The sequence below is a fragment of the Centruroides sculpturatus genome, unplaced genomic scaffold (assembly GCF_000671375.1).
Source record: "Centruroides sculpturatus isolate CEXI.00-Female unplaced genomic scaffold, Cexi_2.0 scaffold983, whole genome shotgun sequence".
NCBI classification, from domain to species: domain Eukaryota; kingdom Metazoa; phylum Arthropoda; class Arachnida; order Scorpiones; family Buthidae; genus Centruroides; species Centruroides sculpturatus.
Window position 1 is genome coordinate 97,332 of NW_019385180.1, and position 7,208 is coordinate 104,539.

The following is a 7,208-nucleotide window of genomic DNA, read 5'->3' on the forward strand; positions in this document are numbered from 1 at the left end:
CATATGAGAAGCAGAAATATTTAGCACACTTAGAATCAACAATTATCAGGAAAACAGCTAAAGTACATTGCTGTTCATGTACTTTGATAATTAGAGTTAGTCTGTATTTATATGCAATAAAAGTGTACAAAACACAAAGTAAGAATGGTGTTCTTGTTTCAAGCCAACTAAGGGTAGGAATATCCTGGAAAAACTGAAATGGTATGTTAAAACACTCATACAGGCAGATTTGTACAGGTTTACATGCAAAGATATGTAAAACTGTGTTCAGGAGATTGAAGAAACTGGAAAAATTTCCACTGTTCAATAAGGTGGCATATTTAATAATCCAGCACCAAGTCAGTCCTGATGATGCTAGGTTAACAAAACATCACTGTATTTTTGAGAAAAGAATGGATATCATGTACAGTACTTGGTATTCATAATGTGTATTGAACAGATAATAATAAATTGCTTTTGATAATAAATATACCTAAACTCCCCCCCAAAAAAAAACAGCAAATAATGTATATATTTAAACAAAACAAATGTTTTCTTCCATCTTAAATGGTTATCTTCAGGTTAGAAGAAACACAGATAGAAACAAATATGTATTCTAAAAATAGAACACAACTACAAATTTAAAAATTGAAATCATCATGAAACACACATGTATAGTGCAGCATTAACGTGTTTCAATGCATATATTATAACATATAACAAATTTAAAATATAAAAGATGTTACAATATATAATAAATAAAACATATATATTAGTACTAAAACTTATGTGAGGTTACAAAATGTTCACCATGCAGTTGAAATAGACTCCATTTCTTTATAATTAATTGCTGTATCCCTTTTAAAGACCTTGAATATATGTTGAAGATATTTGAGATGGGCTGGGTCATCAGAGTGGTGTAAAATATGTGCATTTTGTTATACCTATGTAGATACCTGGGTCCCATTTCATTATGTATTTGTCGAGTTTTCAAGAAATTTGGCTATATTTTGCCACTAGCAGCCCAGCCCACCTTATGTAGGATACTTCATAATGATAGAGACGAGGTTGTACTCCAAGAAAAGTCTGGTGTATACACTATACCCTTACAAAATCTCCTTACTGAGTTGAAACTATTATATATTGGACCACTACTAGAATGCACCACCTCCATCTTGCAGAACACTGCGATGATGTAGTACATAACAAATGTACAACAGAACTAGCTAGAAAAGCGATAGAATAACTTTGAGCCACTTTAGTTGCAAACTTCCCTCCTAAAATGCTGTGTGAATAGAAAAACTTTATTCCTATGGGAATCCCTTTAAATCTCAATGTCACCATGCAACTCTCCCACACTAGATATACTGGAGTTGTGGGTAACACTGTTTAATCATCTAAAGTTGTAAATCACATGGCTCCCAATAAAACACCTTGTAGCAGCATTGCATCACTATACATTTATTATTCATTTATTGACTGTTTAATTTATTAGTATTTATGTATTTTACTTTAATCCAATTTTATTCTTGACGTTTTTCTTTTACATATCATCGTATTTTTGTGTTATTGTATAATTTTATAAATTGTATATGTGTAATTTAAATTTTCTATGCACATGTGGGACAAACAATTTTAAAAAAACATTGGTTGATGTTCGGGTTCTTTTTCTTGAATTTCAATGTTTTGTTCTCTATGAATGATTCTGTCTGAAAAGGACAGTTATATACTGTCGAAAGTACTAGCAAAATAAATTATTTTTATGTAATGTCGACAGACAGTGGTATACATTATCTTTTTCTATTGTGCATTATCAAATTCAACTTGAATGTCATTATCAGCTGCAAAACTAGCCAGCACAATTATAGAAAGCCCCTTCCAAATTGTATATTGATATTCCTTAATCCTCATGTTCAGGCATCTAGTCATGGCACCAATATACTTGCATGGTCGATCCATTGTGATCTTGTACAGAAATAGTATAGATCCCCAGCAAGTAGCTCCTCTCTATCATTTCTAATGTTAAAAAAAAAAAAGTAGTCTGTGGTAGGAGATCTCCTATCACAGACTTCTAACCTGAATATCATCATTTAAAATGGAAGAAAATATTTGTTTTGTTTAAATATATACATTATTTGCCTTTATTTTGGTATTTATTGGTATTTAGGTGTATTTATTACTGAATTATACCAATATTATGGTAGAGACTATATTGCTTTTGATACTTAGTGAGTTCTTACTATTCAAATCAAGTATCACATTTAAAATTTATACAATAGAATTTTATTTAGAGACTCAGAGAACTTAGAATATTTCTTTTTCTTTTATTTATTTTTTGAGTTTTATTACTTTTATTTTGTTTGAATAGATGCTGTTCCCATACAGATTGATTGATTTACATATACTGTATATACTCCTCTGAGATTTATTTGAAGACAGAATTTTTTCAAGGTTGAAATTTATTGCCTTGCAACAAGAGACAAGTGGGTAAAAGTTGAAAGAAATGTATTAATTACTTGTACATTTTCAAAACTATCAATACTGTTTACTGTGTTACAACAACAACAACATTTGTAATAATTTACTATTTTTACAGTTAATCTGATTTAGTGCCTTCCAATTTGGTTGTTATGTTGTCATTCATGTCTGATTTGTTGTTGTTGGAATCAGGATCTTGACTACCATCTTCTGGTAGAAACTCATCATATTTTTCCAATAAAAGTTTTCTTAATTATCCTTTGGCTGATAACCTCTTGATTAAGAACTCAATCACAATTTTTCCCATGCTCAATATTTGATAATGTAATTTTATTTCCAAAAATTTTTCCTTGAACCTTGAAATACTATCCAAGTAGACAATTTAAAGAGGTAGAATTTAGTTAATTCCTGATCTGTCATTCTAAATTACATTACCCTGTACAGTGGTTTGGTTTGGTTTAGTTTAGTTTATTTGTTACAGTAATGCAGCATGTAGGAGACCTGCCTAGGACTGATGCCTCCCAAAAGGACTTATGGGTAACTAAGCCCCTATTTAGGTGTTACTAACATGAAGAAAATCTGGAAATCTTCATATGGCCAGCTTGTTGGCAAGGCATGAACCCACAACCAACTACCCAAGTTCAATGGTTTTATCCATTCAGCCACTGGCAAGCCTCTATACAGTGCAAATTTCAACATGTTTCCCATGTTTTTCAACACAGAATTTATTTTTAACAGCATCTTTATTTTCCAGGGTTCATTTGAATCCAGGATTTGATTGAGAAATATGGTGTATATAAATACATATTGTATTTCCCAATTAAGTTTTCCTAGACTGTATAATGGGATAAGTTCTAAGATTTGATTTATTCTTCTCCACACACCGGAATGTACTAAAAATCTCAAAAAAAGGTTAAGAGGTTCAAAGTAAGAGTTATTTCTAAGATTTGTGGGACTAATTAGTTATGCCTGTTATAATTAATTAATTAAATTAAGGAAGTTTCTATTGAGAACTTTACAATACATAAACTATTAAGGAACAATAAAGTTCCTTCTATAACAAGTGATAGTGTTAGATCTTACATCTGTGTCCTCATGAACTCTTTCTAAATGTGCATTGTAACATACCACCTTCAAAATGTTCAATAATGGTCTGTATTTGTTGCTTGGAACTTTGAAACTTTGATGTTATAGGCACCAACTAATATCCTACATTTCATACTAGTGCACTTTTCCTATGGACAGACTTATCAAACTGGATAGCCACAGAACAGAATGAATGACCTTGAGACACAATTTTCTTCTATGTATTTATTTTGTATGATTTTTCTGAAATGCATATCAAAAATCAAAAAATAAACACAAAGAAGAAAATTGTGTCTCAAGGTCATTCTGTTCTGTGGCTAGCCAGTTTGATAAGTACATCTATAGGAAAAGTGCACTAGCATGAAACATAGGAAATAAGACAAATGGACAAAAAGCAATCTGAATAATCAACTAATTTATTAATAAGGTTGCATGCTTTCTTGGTTATTGTGTGGGTCTGATAAGTTTAGTCAATGCCTAAAACAAGATTCCGAGCAACAAATGCATGCTTTCAATAAAAACAATAAAAGTGCTATGTTACAATGCATATTTAGGACAACTTCATACAGAAATAGAGAAGATCTAACACTACCACTTGTTACAGGAGGAATTTTAAATATATAAACTATTAAAGAACAACAAAGACTGTAGAAACCCAACTAGAACCCATAGTATGTATAGAATATTTGATGAGGATTTATAACTTGATCTTTATAGGTGACATAGCCCCTATATCACCTATAAAGACCAAATTACTTCTTAAATTCTTGACACAAGAATTAAGCAGCATGAATGGAACACTAGAAAGGGAATGTCCAATACTAGTCTGGTGTCATTTGCTTCTGTTCCAGATATAAAGGTGCACTGGCAAAGGGTGGAGTTGATACAATACCTTCTGTTTATAACAACAAATTTAAAGAACTTGGAATTACTGGAGAAACATAAATCTGCCAGATCTAACCACAATAATTTTAGGAATGCTGATATTTCTAATGCTTAGAAATCCCTTTACAAGATCCATTGACTTCTTAGATTCTATTATTCTAATGGACAAAGATTTACTTTGATTATATTATATTATTCCGAAACCGTGTTGTATCTTTATATCTGTTTAAAAACTGCAATGTAGCACAGTAATCAACACATGGCATAACTCATTCATTTATTCAAGCTTTTGTTGATCTGTTTAAAAACTGCAATGTAGCACAGTAATCAACACATGGCATAACTCATTCATTTATTCATTTATTCCAGCTTTTGTCAACAAAAGCTGGAATAAATGAATGAGTTATGCCATGTGTTGATTACTGTGCTACATTGCAGTTTTTAAACAGATCAACAAAAGCTTGAATAAATGAATGAGTTATGCCATGTGTTGATTACTGTGCTACATTGCAGTTTTTAAACAGATATATTATATTATTTTACATTTTTATTCGAGCTTGAACTTGTGCTTAATTTTATTTTATTCTTCATACACTAGTTTAAATTTTTGTAATGATCAATTGTCATTTTATTTCCATTTGTATTCAAACAGTTTGAAGTTGTAAGTACTGTATATTAGAGAAGTTGCGACCAGCGTTTTCAATGCGAAAATGTGTACGTTGGACATTCGGCGCCGCTTTCCTAAAGGCCTAGAAGTTTGGCAATGGTGTTTGGAATGTCGAGCACAATTCCACCGACTATCCAAACACCATTGTCAAACTTCTAGGCTTATAGGAAAGAGGTGCCGAATGTCCGACGTACACGTTTTCGCGTTAAAAACGTCGGCCGCAACCTCTCTATTATTTTATTTCATACATTCTGATTACATTAGTTTCCTAAGTTAAATTAAAATCTGAAGTCATTGATAATTTTTTAAAGTTTTAAAATGACTTTCAAAACACAAAACTCATTTAATTAACAAATTACTTGAAACATAAAATAATTTGACAATTCATTTGGTAGTGTTCTTTTTATTTACCGAAAACAATTCAGTATCAATCTTTTTAAATAATTTTTTATGAATAAAAATTTTAAATAAAAGCAGACTTATTATATAAACTTAGAAATAACACCCATACATAACACATAAATACATTGACAATTGTTTTGTATAACAAAGGATGTATTTTAGCACATCCTCTAAATGTCATAAATAAATGTTAAATTTTTCAGGCATCAATTTTTACCGAACTCGTATTTAAAACATAAAAATACATCGATAGTAATTGAATATTTTAGTAAATTAATTTACATAAATATAAATTCAACAGTTACGCAGTATACATGTATATTTTTAATACCGTATACTACGTAGGAAAAAAAAAAAAACAGTTTAAAATCTAATTTCCCTTGAAAAATTAATAGTTTTTATAAAAGTTAATTACGCTACTTAGAAACATAACCCATGCATGAATACAATGCTATTATAATGATGAGAAGACACAAGATTTCTTCTTGACATATCTTTATAATAATAATACAAACTGTTGCCATTTTTATTTAAAAGAAAGGCATTTTTATAATCATTTAAAGCTATTAAAATTCTTTTGTGTTTAAAAAGACAAGTTTCAATGACATCATTCCTATTATAGTAACAGTTGTGGGTTGAAAACGCGTGTATTTCTTTTATATTCAACAATTGTGAGAATTTATGTCTATTTCAATGGATTAAAGACTTAAAAATAGCAGAAACGTGGAATTCGTTGGCTCTTAACGTGTGTTTTAACAGAAAGATTAAAGTTACCGCCATAAACATATCATTTTAATTCAACTTTAAAAAAAAATAAAAACTCGTATGTAAACTATTCGAGTTCATTAATGGAAATTAATAACTGCGATCGTATTTTAAAGGGAAGAACGTATTCAATTTTTAAAACTTACATCGTTATTTGGCGCAACCCGCGACTCGATTTCCCTCGTCCTATCCAGACCGTTCGTCACGTGATCAAAATATACATTATTATTGTTTATTTTATCGTAATGTACATTGATTAATATCGCTATACGTAAAATTAATATTTATTTATTATTATATTGCTATATATTAATTTATCGTAATTAAAATGCATTATTTATAAATTTCTATACGTCGGTACTATTTCGGATTTAAATTTTCCTTTTAGCAAATTTATCTTCACATTTTTTTTTCTTTTTTTGTCTTTAATTAAATTTTTTATTTAATTAAATAATATACAATATATTTATAAATAATCGTAAAATTTAAATAGGTGGCACTGAACGCAAAGCCGAAATAGATTACTTTTATTTATAACTTAAAATTATCTCGTTATAAAAATTTATTTAAAATTTTATTTTTATAATATACATTAAATAATATAAAACGTATTAAAATAATATAAAATTGTCTTATAAATATTTCATTTTATTTTATTTTCGATTATTACTGTAAATTGTTTAATAAATACGAAGAATTGCTAACTTTCTATAAACATTCTGGTTTAATTTCCGTCACTTGATACTGTTATTTCTATTACTGTATCGCGTTTTCAACAGACTATATCCATAGCTGACACTTTAAATTTTTAAGATATCGGATGAGAAACATGTTGTGAAGATTTCAAATGATTCTTGATTGAAAGGGGATCTTTTAAATGAACGATACATCATATATTACGGAATAAAGTAAAAAATTAATAAGTTCAGAGAGGCCCTCACTTTTG

General features: G+C 29.4%; 1 protein-coding gene across 1 annotated transcript in view; it reads right to left on the bottom strand.

Annotated features, from left to right (window-relative positions):
- LOC111635827 (N-acetylated-alpha-linked acidic dipeptidase 2-like) overlaps positions 1-6,487 on the bottom strand; it is a 35,618-nt gene extending 29,131 nt beyond the window's left edge. Inside the window, exon 1 of the mRNA XM_023380929.1 lies at positions 6,409-6,487. The gene's annotated coding sequence lies outside the window, so the exon portion shown is untranslated. The remainder of the gene's footprint in view (positions 1-6,408) is intronic.
- Positions 6,488-7,208: the final 721 nt, after the last annotated feature.